Source organism: Microplitis mediator, chromosome 6, assembly GCF_029852145.1.
Source record: "Microplitis mediator isolate UGA2020A chromosome 6, iyMicMedi2.1, whole genome shotgun sequence".
In the NCBI taxonomy this organism is placed as follows: Eukaryota; Metazoa; Arthropoda; class Insecta; order Hymenoptera; family Braconidae; genus Microplitis; species Microplitis mediator.
This window is the reverse complement of record NC_079974.1, coordinates 21,105,679-21,124,323: the sequence shown is the minus strand read 5'-3', so window position 1 is coordinate 21,124,323 and position 18,645 is coordinate 21,105,679. Positions and strand designations below refer to the sequence as shown.

The 18,645-nt window shown below is 28.8% G+C and overlaps 1 protein-coding gene across 1 annotated transcript in view; it reads right to left on the bottom strand.

The window, feature by feature from the left end:
- Positions 1–18,645, bottom strand: part of LOC130669317 (GTP-binding protein Di-Ras2) — a 58,893-nt gene that overhangs the window by 38,749 nt on the left and 1,499 nt on the right. The window contains exon 2 of the mRNA XM_057472121.1: positions 4,622–4,712. The gene's annotated coding sequence lies outside the window, so the exon portion shown is untranslated. The remainder of the gene's footprint in view (positions 1–4,621; positions 4,713–18,645) is intronic.

Sequence of the window (18,645 nt, the reverse complement as noted above, 5' to 3'; positions counted from 1 at the left end):
GAGTTTTTTTCACATCATAATTAACCTCCTTTAGATATTTTAAACGTTAATGATCATAAATTCTACGAGGTTAATAATAATAAAATTTTTTTTTAATTAAATTTATTCGTTTCCTCGAGGCATGGGCAAGGTCTGGCAAAAAAGTCAGGGCCAGGACTGGCAACCAAGCATGGGCCAAGTCTAGCAACCAGGCCTGGCCCAATGTTATCATTCCAGAGTCCTATCAAGGCTGGGCCAAGGCTGGCTTACAAGCTTGGACCAAGGTTTTACATACTTGGGCCAAGCCTGGGCCCGTCGTACTTTCCTCTCTGGGTAACTTCAAATTTTAGCAAAATTAAGAAATAAAAATAAAAAACCGCTCAGCCGAATATTAAATAAAACAATTAAAAATATGAAATTTATTTTTCATTTATTTAATTATAATTAAAAAAAAAATAAATGGCGCTCATTAAAAGTAAAAACAATAATCCAAAGTTTAAAAATCACTTACAGTCCGATCTGAACTCCCACATAAATAATAAACAGTAACAAAACTATTTAATGAGGTCTAGTGCAAAAGGTTCTTTATGCCCACAGGGATTTAACCAACTATAAAGTCAGCCCAGCTGTAGATTGACACGACAATATAACAGACTCTACTACTTTACTCTACTCTACTCTACTCTCGTTTCATTTCAAGTCATAGTGTAGCATAACCCGGCTTTCTACTCCATTCACCAGTGACAGTAATAAAGGTAAAGGTAAAGCTGAAGCTGAGTCTGAAGTTGAGATTGAGGCTGAAGCTAAAGGAAAAGCAAAACCATTTTACCGAACGCCGTTTGCATTCGGGCTCAATTGTTCAGGACCTTATTATCCCCGAACTAAAACCATCGCCATCACCAACACAATTACCGTCACCTTTTAACACTCGTTTTTATTTCATTTTACTTTCAACAACAATACTACTACTAGTACAACCCAGTACTTTTGTTGTCCACCGACTAATCAACTATTGGGACGTCAAATTTATAAACGTTGACAAGGTTACTCTACAATTGTAAATTGTTCGGCACTTGATTAATATGTCAGTTTGTCAAATTAAACGATGAAATTGTAATTGTAATTGCAGAAGTAGTCGCAGTGGTAAAAGTAGTGATGTAAGGCAGAGAAATTGTTACAATTGACGTCAGTTGACCCGCGAAAATTAACCGACGGTCATTTTTTGAATTTCCTGCCGGTTTCCGCGCGAACTCAATTTTGTCCAGAAAATTATTTTATAAAAAATTGATCGAAAAATTTTTTAACGTCATTCTGCATCTCAGCAGAAGTGGAATGAAATTTTTTACGAATTTTTTGAATGACACGACTTGTAGATTACTTACAATTACGAGTACTTGTATAAGTATTCAATGTTGTCCAGGGAACTGTCTAAAAAAAAATTGATGGAAAAATTTTTGACGTCAATTTTCAGTGAATTTTTCGTGAGCTGACTAAACATAAAACTGACGGGCATTGCGCATCATGGAAAAAGTAATAATAATAAATTTATTAATTATTTATAAGTAAATTGCTGGCCTCGTTACTGTTAATCATTAATTTAATGGTCTAGTTTATTCTTTAGGGTCGTTTATATTTTTTTCACGTACTAACGTTACCAATTTATCGAGCTATTTTCCGAGAAAAAAGGAGAACGCTGGTGAAGAAAAATAACGCGGTAAATTAAAGAGGAAAATTTTATATCTTGTAGTTTTTAAATTATTCTTCTAGAGTTTGTGATCACTTGCGGAGAAATTTGAGACAATTTTAAAAAAGTTTGATCAAAAGTTTTTTGTAATTCAAGTCTTGGTGGCAATTTAACTGATTGTGAGTAATGACTACTTGGCTTTGTAACGACGAAAATTTTGATGGAAAAAAAAGTTCTCTGGTTTTTTATTGAAGATCTTGATAAGGTCGAATTATAAATTTGGAAACAAATTTTAATTGTAATTAGAGGATTTATGGAAAGTGTGGGGGTGACGTTAATTAGTGGGTGGACATGCGACTTGTCGAATGACCACTTATCAGTCAATTTTCAATTATTCAATTTACGGCTGTAATTTGAGTAGTAAATTCTGTTTAATTAAAATTAATTGTAATTCTTATTACTTTCATATAAACAAATAATTGGGTGACCCAAAAAAATAACAATTTTTTTTTTAAATTCATGTGAAATTTTTTTTTTGCGTCCTGAAAATTCTCACCAAAAATATGCATGGTAGTAAAAATTTTTTGAATTTTTTCTTCATTCCAAAAAATGTTCCGCGAAAAATGAAAAATTTCTTGAAAATTTCACTTCAAAAAATGAATTTTTGAAAGTCGCTCAAGAATTTTGAAATTTCTACGCAATATCAGTCGTCTACATGTTGAGGGTCAAACAAATAAAATGACACCATAAAAAAAAAAATTTCCCCTTTTTAAATGTTTGCGCTTTTTGTTAAACTCATGATTCTTCATAAATTAATATATTGTTATATTTTAATAGGATAAAAAAGTCACCCTAGTTTTAATTAATTTTTATTTTCTATACAAAATGTCATGAGTAAATTTTTTATCAAATTACTTTTAATTAAAATTATATTCGCGTGAATGACTCGTAATCATAATATTAATGAATTTTCTCAATTAAAAAATTTTATCTTTAAAAACCATTGTCCATTTGACTTTCGCTCCCCTTTCGTTAAAAAATCAGCATCACAGAACATAAAAAATACTTTTTTTTTCATAATAGTTTCACATTTCGCTTGGCTTTTTTCTTCATACATATAAACATTGACTGGAAAGTTTGCCTGATAAATTTATTAATATATTGATAGAATAAATATAAAGTTTTATGAATTCTACATACATTAAAATGTATATGTCATGTATAATTAAAGTGAACAAAAAAAAACTTTATTCATTAGCCGACCGAAATAACTTCGTCTACACTAAATATATACAAGTTGTCATTGAAAAGTTTTGCTAAGTGAATGTAATGTAACCCACGAGTACTTGGGTTCTTTAAAAAAAAAAAAAGTTATTAATTAATTTATAATTTCATAAATTTTACGATCAACTTTATTGAAATCTAATTCAATTTGACATCAGCGAACTTTATTTTTCACTCAATAAATTTAATACTTGATTAAGTAAAAACTTTTTACTTCGAGGAGTTTCAAAAAGTGGCAAAAAGATTTTGGAACAAAGGAAAAAAAGTCGATAGTAATTAAAGAGTATTACAAGTTGAAAATATCGGGTTCAGTTTTCTTTTTTATCTAAGAAGGGAAAATTTTTTCAATTACATTGACGAGGGACCTAGTCACTCAAATGAGAACAGGATTCAATCGCTTAAGATTTACGACTGAAAGTGTTTGCCATTTTACTCGTGTTCGTATAGTATGGGCAGCTATGAGAGCAGTGGAGAGTGTAAATGAAAAACCGACGGTTAGATCTCGAGGTGAAAAAGAGGCTCATGATTGTCAGTTAACGGTGATAATATATCTTTAGTCGAAAGACAGGAGCAGTCGGAACACAAAACAGACCCTTTTCAACTAAGATAATGGGGGAATATTTATTTCTAAGATCCTTCTGGATCTTGCTGCCATTTCATTCAAGACGTTACCGAAACGGCTCAAAGGATTTTCGAGTGATTTTATACGTAAATTTTGTTGATGTTACTCTACTTATGTTCTGCGGTTGCTGATTCATCACCGCTTCAAGCTGTTACTTCATTACCAGACATTAATTTCAGTCATTGCGTATTTTTATTTTATTTCTGAATTCATCTTTTTGGTGATTCAAAATATTTATCTTCACTTTCAGTCTGTACGTAATATTGATGTTGTTTTTTGATTTTCCTTCATGCGAAAATGAAAAAAATGCAACCGACCCGAAAAATGGAAATTAAATTTTTCAAGAATTTTGAAAATTTTGAATCTTTTGAAAATCGGTAAATATGATCGTAAACTTGATCAATTTAATTGAAAGCATATTCGATCACTTTTGATATATTTTGTAAAAAATCAAACTTGGTAACGAAATCCAAAAATTGAATGAAAAAAGTAATTTTTGTTATTTTGAAAAATTTAATTGGCAATTATTCCTAAAGTAACTGGCGGGTTTAGTTCAGTTTTGAACTTAGACACGATGATCATAAAAAAAGTCAACAATGTATATACATTTATATACTTTTGAAGCAATAGTGTTTTTGGAACTCCTTTAATGAATGAAAACATTTAATGGCAAATTTTTTGAAAATCGCGCCATGCGATCGTATTCAATTTTTGTCAAACTTTTTGAAAGCATTAAAAAAAAATGTATATAAATTTATATATTTCAAACATAAATAAATAAATTTCATTCCAAAAAGGATTTAATCAAAAATTTGAATCTATTGCAAAAAAAATTCCATTTATTTGTCGGTTCAAAAATTTAGCGTCACCTAATTTGCCATTTTATTCCCTCATAGAAATTTCCATAAGAATTTCCACATGTCCTGTGATTTTTCCCTCCCCTTTTTTTTTGTGTCTTCACTTGTCCAAAATCGCGGGTAGTTAATGACTTAAATGGCGGTTTTTTTCTCCAATAAAAATAATTTAATTTGAATATAAAATGGGAAACTTACAAAATCCAGCAATTACTTGGCATCTATCGCCTTAATAAATTCCTTTGATCCCTCGGGTCTTCGGCGTGGAATTGAGCGAATCGCATTAAAACTGAAACAAAAATAGCAAAGTGTTAAGAATAAGAACAAGAATAAAAATAAAATAGATTTATTGTCTAAGTAAATTTAACTTTTAGTTTTAACATAACATAAAATAAAAAAAGACAAATTATTGTACATTAGCCTTAGACGATTTCCCTGCAGGCCTATTTTCAAAAATTATTTTCAGTGACAATTTAACTTGCGTAGAGAAACTTTCACAATTTAATATATTTTTATTTTTTATATTGAGACGCGTAATAAGACGGGGGCTTTGTGAAGATTGATAGAATATTGTGATAATGCTGAATTTTTTCCCATGAGCTTTTATTTTTTGTATCTCCTTCTGTATACGTGACTCTTTTTATTCCTTTTTTTTTATTTTTTTGTCCTTGCCACCTCGGCTACTTGACGATCGATGGAGACAATGAACTCACGATGCTTTCATGGGTATTGTAATATTATCGATGTACATATTCTTACACACCCCTCTCTATATTTATTTATATTTAATGCTCCGTATTTTTTTTTCTCACCCCAAAATTTTTTATTCAGTGAAATAAAAAAAAATTCTCACTGATTTTTACGGTAAAAAAAAGTTTAATTTTAATAAAAAGCACAAATTTTCAAAAATAAATAAAAATTTTTTTTAATTAACGTAATGTATTAGTATTTTAGCTGACAAAAATAGAAATAGCGACTCGAGTTTATATTGCGAGCAAATATCTCTGGCAACGTGAGAATTTTATGATGAATTTAATTGTCGGCAAAATTGCCGTTGGTTAAATGGGAGATGATTGAAATAATGTGTACTGAGACACGTAGAGAGGACGAAAAAAAAAATAATTTAACATTACTGTGTACACTGAGAGTGGTATTCGTTTCCTCTTTATATACTTCTGTTATTTCGCTAAATAAAGTCCTCTTTGATGTTTTTTCCATTTTCTTTTTTATTTTTTTTACCTTTGTCACTGATATTGTTAACCTGGTCATACATTATTATTTTAGCGAGATATGAAATTTTTGATTTTCATAATGTCAGTATGGAAGAAATGCTTAGATAACAATTCAAATTTAATTTAAATCTTTGCTTAGTATCGTGATTCCGTTAAAATTTTTTTTGAATACTGGGGTAACCCCAAAAAAATTTTTTCAAATTTATAGCATCGAGTGATCGATATATATACATAATTTATTTTACAAAAAGTTATTTGTAATACGTCTTAAGAGAAAAAATTTTTTTGAACATTCTGTCAGAGATTGTACGCCATATTATGGAAAAAAAACATTTTCAAAAAAATTTATTTGATATCGCTTGGCCTTGTCCCAGATTTTGAATCACAAATAAATTTTTTATTAATATTAAAATCAGTTGATAATCGAATTTTTAACCCGCGCTCGAATTCTACTGGGAGCTGACGGTCAGCAGTTCGATCCCAGCTCAAGGTAATTTTTTTGCACCGAATATTATTTTACCGTAGATAATTTTCTTACAGTATGAGTTATTCAAGCCGAACTAAACAAACATTTATTACACAACTTACATTCGACTTCATCATTCCCCTCTCAATGAAACTCAAATATTATTACAATATTTGCATATCCCTGCAATATTTTCTTATATTTTTTTCTGCATTTATAGATATTGAATATACTTTGAGCTGCTTTACATCAATAATTCATCGTATAATTGTCTAAAACTAAACAATTGAACCAGTTTTCATTTAAAAAATTAAATATTCCCATGTTTCTTATCAAAAACACTGTCCTCATTTTTTTTTTATTTAATTAGGGGAAGGGGGGCAAAAGGGGGTAGGGTAGGCAAAACGGGGTACCCTCAAAATTTGATAAAAAAAATTTTATATTTTAAATGGTTTTTAAACATTCCAAAATCACTTCTGTAAATATAATTAAGCGTTACTATGAATTTTTTTTGGTAAACTTTTTCAAAAATCAATTGTCAGTTGAAAAATATTAATGACGTTTGTTTTATGATAAAAACTATCAAAAATTTTTTTTCTTCTTTTGTATCCAACAAACATGTAAAATATCATTTTTCATCATGTAAATTACTTACAAAAAAATTAAACTTAATCAAATTCGTTTCAAATCCAGAAATTTTTTTTTTTTACCTTTTTTAGGGGGTACCCTACTTTGCCCGCAGAAATGAAAAATTTTTTTTTTCAACGGTAACTGAAAATTTCTTCTATTTACTTTGAATATCATTAAAAAAAAAAAAAAGATTTAGCGTATTTGAGTCCTCGAAAACTTGGTATTTTCTTAAGTACCCCCTTTTGCCCCTCCCTCCCCTATAAATTTTCGAGCTAAATAAAGTATGCCGGGTAAAATGGGTCACTCCAAAAATTCAGTCTTTTGAAAAAAAAGAAATTTATTCCTCGCTTGAATATTTAATTAATTAATTAATTAATTAATAAAGTGATAAATTAAAAATGAATTAATATCGAAGATAAATTAATTGATACGGTGATTAAATTAATAGGCAGTTATTAAAATATAGAGTAATAAATGTCTATAAATGAGAACATAAATGGAAATTTATCGTCTACATGAATTAGTATCCTGGTATGGTGTTAAATTAATTAGTATCATATAAATTTATGATTGAATACAATTAATAATGTTCATCATGTATAACTGACATCTCGGTGATGTAGACAAGCGCGTTAACAATGATCCAACCTGATTGTGCTGATTAAGCACCCACCCGCCATCAGTCATCGGAATATTATCGGGTTTTCCCTCTACTCCTTTCAGCCTCGTCCCCACTCTTAACCCTTCCCCTTTTCATATGGAGATGAGGATTACCCTCCCACGGGCATGATGTGGCGGAAATAGTCAAGTCTCTCTTCAAGTTTAAAAATAATAATAATAATAATAATAATAATAATAATAACAATAGCAAAGCGTAGAGAAAAAAAGTACTCAGTAAATTGAAAAATAGCTACAAGTTAAAAACAGTCGGAATAAAAAGAATCGAGTTGGTTCTTTTTGTATGCACGTGGATCGTGTCAATGAACACAAATGCGCGGTATCGATGTGAGCTGGTACATAAAGTTTTTAACAAAAAATATACAGCGAAGTATTCTACTGGTTACCCAGTTTAAATTGTCGAGTTTTAAAGCTTTACGGTCTCGTTCCTATGACATGACAATGAACGAAAAAAAAATTTTATCACAAAGATAAAATACGAGTAAAAATAATAAAATTAAAAGACAACAAAATTCGTGCCAATGATTTTTTATAACAAATTTCAGTGAATTGCTTAAGTTTTATGCTCGTGTTATTTTTTTTTTACACGCGATTTTGTAATTGTCTGGGGTATCGATTAATCATTTGAGTGACTAGTGAAAAAAAATTTTTTTCTATGGCCACAATTAATTTATTTTTTAATTACTGCAATTAAAAAAAATTGTTATCGTGTAATTTTAGCAAAAAAATTATCCATTTTACCAGTGAGAGATTTGTTTTATTTTTTAAAAATGAAATTTAATATTTTTTTTCTGTAATTCTCGAGCAGAAATGTGAGAGCAGTTAAAGTCTTTGCTGTTGTGTCTTTTATTGTATTTTATTATTACTGTTGTTATTATTTTGTTAGCAGTCGCATTTATTGCTCACAGGGTGGGTGAGGAGTAGGACCCCTGTCACACTGAAGATTTCTATTATCCGTAGGTTATAGTAAATTGTGGCGTCGAGAAGGGAATGAGAAACAATAAGAGGAGAAAAGTACTCAAAACATGAAGGAAAAAATAAAATGATAATAAAAATAAAGCCGGCTGACGGAATAACGTCGAGAAAAAACAAATACAAAAAACTAAATTGTTATATTATTCACAATCAAATTTATTATTCGCAATCGCAATTTCCTAATATCTATTATTTATCCCGGATCAGGGGCTATGAAAAAAACGGATTATTTAACCCCAACACGCGGGTAATCTTTATCGTTTGTGCTGAAAAAAAATAATAAATGAGAGATATAGCAGTTTAATATCTTGCTATTAATATGAATCAATATCACGTTTTATAACGAGACTATCAAGTAGAATTATTGTCAACAATAAATAAAAAAAATAACATAATAGAATGGAAAATGACAATATGATTCTTGAAACAGAAATTTAAAGTACCCCAATTTTGAAAATAACCTCTTATGAATATTCAACTTTTATTAAAGAAAAAAAATATAATACGTACTCTACAATCTTCAAGTTGTAATAAAAAAATAAGGAGAAAATTATGAGTTTGTGATATTTACTGACAGCTTGAAAAGTTTTTTTTTTTTGACTTTATTCATTTTCTCAGCCTTCATATATTTGAGGGTGATTTTCTTTCTAAAACTAGTTAAAATAACATGATACTGAAGTGAGCTGACGTCTATTAAATTTTGAATTTTTTTAAAATCTATAAATTAAAAAAAAATATATATTTTAAAAAATTGCACCTGTAGTTTTTAAAATTTTCTACATGTGCATATTTTTAGTTTTTTTTGTTTTTTTTTAATTAAATCGTCGAAAACAAAATTTGAAAATTTTGACTTGTCTGCTAACTATGATCCTGAAGTTAGCAGATAGTTGACAATTTTCGAATTTTTTTTTCACCAATTAAATTAAAAAAAAAAAACTAAAAATATGCACATGTAGAAAATTTAATAAACTATAGGTGCAATTTTTTCAAATATTTTTTTTTTAATAATTTAGTGTCTAAACAAAAATCCAAAAATTATTGGACGCCGGCTAACTTCAGTATCATCTGCTAACTTGAGTATAAGGATCGTAAAATAACTATATATATATTAATGAAAAAATTCAATTACTATACATAAAGTGCGTGGGGTATGTTGGTCCCTCAAAATTAAAAAATTACCAAATTTTTCAAAAAATTTTGGACCAACGTCTTCAATCACAAAAAAATATTTGAATTGAAAATTAAAAAGTGATGACTTTTCATGATCCTGAAGTTAGCAGACATTTTAAAATTTTTGAATTTTTGTTTTTCAACAAATCAATTGTAAAAAAATAAACTAAAAAAATGCACATGTAGAAAATTTAAAAAACTACAGGTGCAATTTTTTCAAATATTTTTTTTTTTATGGTTTATTGTCTAAAAAAAGATCCAAAAATTATTAGAGGTCTGCTAACTTCAGTATCATGACTTTTCCACATCAAAGTCATATATTCCAAAATCGTCGATGGAAAATGAAGAAAAAAAATTAACTGCCTACAAAAAAATTTTATTTGGCTCAAAATCGTTTAAAATGGTCACCTTACCCCGATTGCTGCAATTTTTCTTGCAGTAAGTAAACAATTTCGAAAAAAAAAATTCTTACATATTTCTATGAGTTAATTTCTTATAGAGGAATATAACAGTTAGCAATATCTAAACAGCTTTGTAATAGACTTCTATCACGTTTATTTACCGAGATACAATTTATGATCACGTCTAACTCACTTAACAAAGTAATAAACATGTATGTACGTCTATCTACACAATAGCGCAAGCTGTATCTTCATAAATGCATCATATATATTTAAATATTCTGAGGAAACTTGTTTCGAAGGTTTATTCATATGTTGCAGCTACTTTGGTTATTAGTTTCGAACAATAAGCCCTACCCTTTTACCGGCTGTTAATATTCTATTAATATCCATATGTAATATTTCATATTTAATGTTAATGCTGTACTTCAATTTAAAAAATTACCGAAATTAAAATTCGTTATTTTTTTCATTATTAGTCCGGCCGATGTAAATTTATATATTTTTAGTCAAATTTAAGCAGAGCCCACTTGTATAGAGTAGACTTACCGCTTTTGGCCACTCAAGGGCCAGTTTTGGCCACTTGGAAAATTTGAATAAAATAATTTGTAAAAGGCGTGATGACGTAATTAATTTTTCAAATGTTTTCAAAGATACTTTTATCTCACAGTTACAATAGAAATTTATTTTGAACTTTTCCATTAATTAAAATAAAGTGTTAAATGTCCAAAAATAGAGCGGTGGCCACAAATGCTACTTCTACCCTATCAATATTGATAAAAAAGTTGACAAACTTTCTAGGAGTATCCATTCGACAAAGTCAATATCAATTGGGCACTTAATGTTTATTTTATAAGTAAACCATTCGTAAAGTAAATTTGTCGGATTGACTGTGATCGGCCGAGATTACGAAACTGTCAAACTACAAATCCAAAGTTCTTACAACTCTACCTGAAAATATTACGCTCGTTATTGTCTGTCAGTCCCCTGTTCTGCTAGATTTGCATCGAGATTAGGGAAAAAAATGGGGGTTAAACCCTAATTAAGAAGTAGTTTTGAAACTGTAGATCCTAAGTGACTAGTCTTGTAGAAACCTCATGGGATCATAATTAACCGCATTTGATTGTCCAAATAATTTACAAATTGCTCATTTATTTCTTCAATTAGCGAAAATTTGACTCAGAGAAAAAATTGTTCTGTAGATTTACGTATTTGAACTTTTTCTGGTGATAATGAGAATCAAAAATATAAAACGAGATTAAAAATATTGATCATCAGTAAAAATAAATGAAATTTTGTTAATTTAAGCCCCATCATTTATAATTAAATTTCCTAATTTGTCAAAGGAATTTATGTGTTCGTAAATAAGAGTGACATTAAATGTATTCGGGACGTGAAGCACGCGGTGCCATGGAACAGACGACCTTTTACTTGATTACTTATGTACGACCAAAGTAACGGTATATCTACTTGACTATTTGCTCATCCTGGTACACATGTTCATTAAATTATAATTAAAATTATAAATAAATACATCACGGAATTAATTTTAGACGACTTAATTTTCTGTCAGAATCTGTGAAATTGCCAAAAAAAAGGTCGTTAAATATTCAGCTTTTGACGCAACATATTTTCAGTGAATTTTTCATGACAGTAAAATAACAACGTAAATTATCTGGGGATTTTTATGCCCTGAGATAAAATAAGTAACAAAAAAGTGTATCTGTAGGTACGAGATACATTTTGTGGACTTTCTTTCTTCTGAAAGTGAAGTGATCCTAGAAACCTCAAGGGGAACATTTTTCTACTCCCTCATTTTTTTTCATTTCCCGCCAACTTGCATACTTATATATGGATAAAATTTATATACAATGAAGAGTATACAAGGTCATTTTTTTGAATAAAATTACCGCGAACTACATTATTCTGAGGAAAGTGTGTACGGAATCATAAATTATATGAAATTTTAATTTTTCTGACCGAATAATTTTCGAATATTTAAGGAAATAAATATAGCAATATATATATTTTTTTTATGTATAATATAAATTATATATAATTGAGAACACATAAAATTGAAGAGACGTTAAGTAATAGGTCAGTTAAAAAAACATCTGTCAAATATTTAAATAGAAGCTTTGTGACTAATCCTCAATTACGAACCAAAAATACGTTTTTTTTATTTTTGATGGGTAATTTAAACAATCGGAGCCGATTGTCAATAATAAATCTACTCAAGTAATGCAATGATAAAGTGATTTGTTAAAAAAAAGTTAACAAATTATTTATAAGTACTTTAGAGTAACGGGTCAACTGTCAGTGAATTTGTCTCACATATTTTTATGCCCAAAACATTTAAAAGGTCACATGAAAGCATTTTAGCTGAACACAAGTAAAACTTTATTTATTTCGTCGCCCAATAGTATTTTCAATTTACTTATCCATCACCTCAGCAATAATTACTTCCCTAAAATATTTTTTTTTCTTAAAATATAAAATGGTAGCACGACTTGTAATCCGCGGATAAAATATTCGCGACAAAATATCCGAAGACATTTTATCCGTTAAACAAAATATCCCCGGGCTAAATATTCAAGAGACAAAAAATCCTGACAAAATATCCTTTCGATAAATCTTATTCAGAAAAATATATTTTAAGTGAAAAAATAATTAATGATTTTCGATAAACGGGTACTGTACTATTTCAAGCATATGTGTTGATCTATTTTTAATTTCACAAACTCAAATTTTATGTGCAAATATATTAAAAATTTCTGATGAAAGGGTACTATTTATATTAAAAGTATTTATATTATAAAATATTTTGTCGGGGATATTTTTATCTATCGGATAAAATGTCTTCGGATATTTTCTCGCGGATATTTTGTCTTCAGATAATAAGTGACGGTGCCTATAAAATACTTTAGATACAATAATTCGAAGTTATCTCTGGTCAGTCCAAAATGAATGTATTCATTTTATATACCGCACAATATATCGATCCAGTAATAAAATATCAAAATATATAATCAAAAATGAATAGAAAAAATATAAATATTAATGGTTAGAATTTATGTTACACCTAAAATTCAAAAGTGAATTCGGAGTGATCTGGATTTTATTTAAATTCCGCATCTACTCCGAACCGGAGTTTTAATATTAAAATAAACTCCATTCGATGTGAATTTTACTCCAATGAGTTAAATAAATACACAGTCATCCCCTCCACATTTAATTCGCGTTCACTCCTCAAATTTTTGACAGTTTAAATTGCATATATATCTAAATATTGTGACAATTCTATTGATCCCTGACTCAAAAGCTGTCTATCCAATATTCCACTATGTAAATATCTATCTATATATTGATATATATAGTGATGATAAATGTAGTGACTGCAGAGAGCAAAATTGCACGTGTACTGGGTCAGATAAAAGTTTATTAAAATAATATAAAATGAGTAATCGCAAAAACGGGGGTGTCAAATGACGACAGCCAGGCTTGTATATTCTTCCGTCATTTCCGCATCGTCGATGCTCTTTGTTTAATATTGTATATATTGAATACACGACATGAACGTACCTCGATGACGTTTCACAAGGTCGTGACGCCACAGTTTACACTTTTAAATGAGAATAACTTTTTACTCTGTTTTAAAAATCAGCCATAAAAAAAATAATTATTTATACAGCTCAATAAATATGTTATTGTTATTTTTTTATAAATACATTAAATAAAATAAATTCACTGGCCCTCAGCCATTTCAGCTTAAAATTCCCTACAATATTTCAAGCCTGAGAATTGATAAAAAATATTTCATTCCTCAATAATAAAAAAAAATGTATTCTTGTTATCGAGGATTTTATCCACTTATCCATTTATTTATATATCATATTTATGTATTTAAAAAAAATTTTATTTCCAGACTAAAATATTCTGCGTAAGATCGTAATGGATGGAAAAATATGAAATATATATTGAAGGACGGGAATAAAAGAAAAAAAAGGCGTATCGGATCCAGAGCATTTTTCAATCCTTTTATATATATGTATTAGAGGTACATAGGTAGATATATATATGTGTAAGTAAAGGGGATTCGATGAAATCGCTCTAGTTTTCTTGGAATCGATATGCGTAAAGGAAGGGCCGGACACGATTGGTTGATATGACAAGCCGGGATGGTTAGCAACAAGAAAACGTGAGAAAGGAGGAGAGCTTCTGCTGACTTTCAGATGAAACGCCGTCTTTTTAAACTCGAAAAGCTCAGCTAGAGATTTTGCTACACAGCTTTCAATGGCGCATTTTACCTCCAAGGTTTCTTTCATGTATTTGTACTCCTTACATTTTATATAACTTGAGTACTAAATCAACCCTACGTTTTCTATGATCGTAATTAAAGTCTTTAATTTACTATAAGTACAATAATATCTTCAATCTTTAATTTATTAATGAGTTCGCTGGTAAAAAATTGAAAATTTTAAGCCTGGATATATATATTTAGGGACCAAAAAATTTTTTTACGTTTTGGAAATTAATAATCAAAATTTTGACATCAATTTTGATGATGCGGTGATGGGAAATGGATTCTAGTGATTTTTGGGTTTGAAAAAAAATTTGGCACGTGATTTTTTTGATTTTTTTCATTGAGAATTTGATTTAAATCGGCCATTTTGACCAGCCGTCGGAAAATTAAAAAATTAAATGAATCTAAGGATAATTAAGGGCGTACTTTGATCCTAAGCATCAACTCACTTTTAACGAGTTTTTAAAAATTTAATATCAGTTATTTCTTGCTTATAAATGTCCACAAAGTGTGCGGGAACTTTAAGTTATAACGTAAAATAATTAAATCCGTTTTGAATTTAAGTCTGCTAAAGTTTTACAGTTCTCTCAATTTTAAGTTAAATAACTTTCGACCTTGATATTTATTTCACCTTCGTACTTAATTTTTTTCCTTTTCCCCACGTGTCTAATTATATATTTACGCAGAGTACTTGGAAAATAATTTGAAACAAAAAAAGTGATAATTTAAAATTAAAAAATTTAATTAAAGTGAACTCGAGTTATTTTTTAACAGCTCAATGGACGATAATTAATTTAATCAGAGAAATAATTGAAACAGAATATTAACATTCGGGTATTGACCACGCAGACATTGGCGACGGAGAAAAAATTTTATTTGACTGTTGATACGTTGGTGTGTTTGCTATTAATTCAGATAATCACCGACTAGTCTGCAGAGATAATTAAATTTTATTTGGGTTTCCCGCAGTGTTTGTCTGTTGAATTTTGTTTATTTCAAGACAAAGCTGTACAAGCATGTAATTGCATGCTCGCAAGGTACATGGAAACCCATAATGGAGTGGTAATACCAAATTTCAAGGTAACTATTATAGCAAAGCGTAACACGAACCGAGCACTAGTACTATACACTTTAAATTGCAAGATATATAGTGTGCTAATGTTAGTCCCGAAAAGCTCTTTGGCTATAGTTGACGTGACTTTTAGCAGTACAATATCGTCCTCGTCGTTTGTTCCAACTTGCATCTACGTAATATCATCATAACTTCCATATTTTAGTCTATTATCGCTAAGGAGTAAGTTTGTTACCATTAAACAGAATAATGTGTCTTGGTATATTTATTTATTATTTTTATTCGATGCTTCGGAATTGACCCGAGACAACTTTTGGTTGTAATCATTAGGGACAAGATTTTTACATTATTTTTGAAATGAGTAGTTTACATTTTTGATATTACTGCAAAAATATTGGTCTTATTAAAAAAGTTTTCGAACAAAAGTTGTAGGAAATTTAATTTTCTAAAAAAAATTTCTCTTAAGATTTTTTTATACGATCAATATTTTCCCCGTAATTTAAAAATTAAGATTCATAATGGATGATTCAAAATTTGGGAATTTATGAAAATCTTAATTTTGAAATAACAGCTTTCTTAGTGGTCCTAAGAAAAAATTATAAGAGATAATTTTTTTAGAAAATTGAATTTCCTATAACTTTTGTTTGAAAACTTTTTTCATAAGACCAATATTTTCACTGCAATTCAAAAATTAACATTCATAATGAATGATTCAAAATTTTGTGAGTTATGAAAATCTTAATTTTGAAATTACAGCTTTCTTATTAGTCCTAAGAAAAAATTATAAAAGACATTTTTTTTAGAAAATTAAATTTCCTACAACTTTTGTTTAAAAACTTTTTTCATAAGACCAATATTTTCTCCGCAATATAAAAAATTTCATACCACTAATTATTAATTATTTTTAAATTAACGCAAAAATCCTGGCCCTAGTAATCATACTCGAGATGTTTTTTTTAAAGATCGCTTTTGAGTAAGAGATCAATAGAAATGTCACAATATTTAGATACTTAAGCGATTTATACTGTCAAAAATTTTCGGAGTAGACGCGGATTAAATGCGAAGGGGATGACTGTGTATTTAATTCTCTTGGAGTAAAATTCACTTCAAAGGGAAGTCTACTTTAACATTGACCAATTCGGAGTGAATACGGATTTGAATAAAATCCAGATCACTCCGAAATCACTCCGCGGAAAAATCAAACTCTCTATTTACTCCTCACTGATAGCTGCCACGTAATCGCAAAGTATTTTTAAATAATTTAAACTATTTCTATGTATATATAAATAAGGATTGACCTGAACTGTCATCGGATCATCTTACGATATCTCTATTGTACCAATAATTATCCAATTGATTTATTTCTTATCGTAATATCTTGTCTTATAACAGCAATACTATTTGCGTTATTATTCATTACACAATTAATTTATCAATGGCTTTTGTTGAAAACGGTCGCGTAAACTCTAAATGAGTAAATTGACAGTGACTGCGAATCTTAGAAATAAATTCCAAAAATACTTAATTATTTCATTATCATAATCTATTATTAATTAAATTACACAAGATGAACACTAAAATACATATTACTTAACATATATATGTATATACTCCAATCACCCGATTCAATATTTACTTTGTCTTGATATTCAAAATTTTTTTTCCGACAATAGAGAGTTGATAATTATTCAAGCTTTGTATTTTATAAATAAATAACTTCTACATCCAGAGAATTCAATGAAAAAGTCATCACTGACATTCGTTATGAAAAATTAAAAAATTTTAAATTAATTATCTATTTTTGGTGATCTATATTCATTACCCTTAAACAGCTTCTGTCTAGTCATTTTATAGTAGACTATTTTGGGTTATTGTACTCAGTATAATTGGCTTCTAAAATTAGATCGCGAAATAGTAAATAAAAACTTTAAAGGTCACTTGTAAATAATAAACGCTTTTATTTACGGTGTAGTAAATGTGAATTGAAATGATTTTTTTTTACATTTTCGTTTACATTCAAAAGGTTTAATTTCAAAATTGCTAACGGGTGAATTGTAATTGATACCAAAAATACTAGATTACTCATTTGTCATTTATATTTATAAATATATGTAGAGGAAGGGCGGACAAAACGGACCATCTCAAAAATTTGAACCATCTAAAAAAAAAGTTTCTTTATTTTTAGATTTTTTTTCAGGAATATTTCAGTGAACTCAAAGTATTGGTGATCACAAAAAGTACTTACGCTCTCTGAAAATGAATCAGTGAAAAAACCTACAAATCAGTGAATATTCACTGCGAATCAGTCCCAAGTAGGGGAATGGGGGGCAAAAGGGGGTAGGGTAGGCAAACCGGGGTACCCCCAAAATTTGATAAAAAAAATTATATATTTTAAATGGTTTTTAAACATTCTAAAATCACTTCTGTAAATATAACTAAGCGTTACTTTGAATTTTTTTTGATAAACTTTTTCAAAAATCAACTGTCAGTTGAAAAATATCGATGACGTTTGTTTTACGATAAAAACTATTAAAAAAATTTTCTCTTCTTTTGTATCCAATAAATATGTAAAATGTAATTTTTCATCATGTAAATTACTCAAAAAAAAATTCAACTTAATCAAATTCGTTTAAAATCCAGAAATTTTTTTTTTTTACCTTTTTTAGGGGGTACCCCACTTTGCCCACAAAAATGAAAAATTTTGTTTTTCAACGGTAACTGAAAATTTCTTCTCTTTACTTTGAATGTCATTAAAAAAAAAAGATTTAGCGTATTTGAGTCCTCGAAAATTTGGTATTTCCTTAAGTACCCCCTTTTGCCCCTCCCACCCCTATATCACTGATTCAATTTGTGATATACTTGGGACTATTTGTGCAGTGAATATTCACTGATTGAAGTACTTTTCACTGATTCATTTTTAAAATGCGGTGTCCATTGTGCCCATCCAGATGTTTTTTTTATAGCAATTGGAAATTTAGTTAATTATTTAAGCCGTAAGTCAAAAATTTAGTGTATTCAAATTTTCAAAAATTCATTATTTATACGGGTCCGTTATACCCCTATCTTCTATATATATAAACATGATAAAAAAATATGATGGAAATGAAAATTATAATTTGACCAAGACGGAATTTATTCATTGGAGTAATTTAAGTAAATTTGATCTTTGTCAACAGTTTATTGCACTCTATTTTTTTAACTATTTGTTTATGTAGCTGTTATCTTTTTTTATTCATGTCTTGCCAAGAGCAAATGTTCTTTTTCGTATTTTCTAGTACATAGTTATATGTCGGTT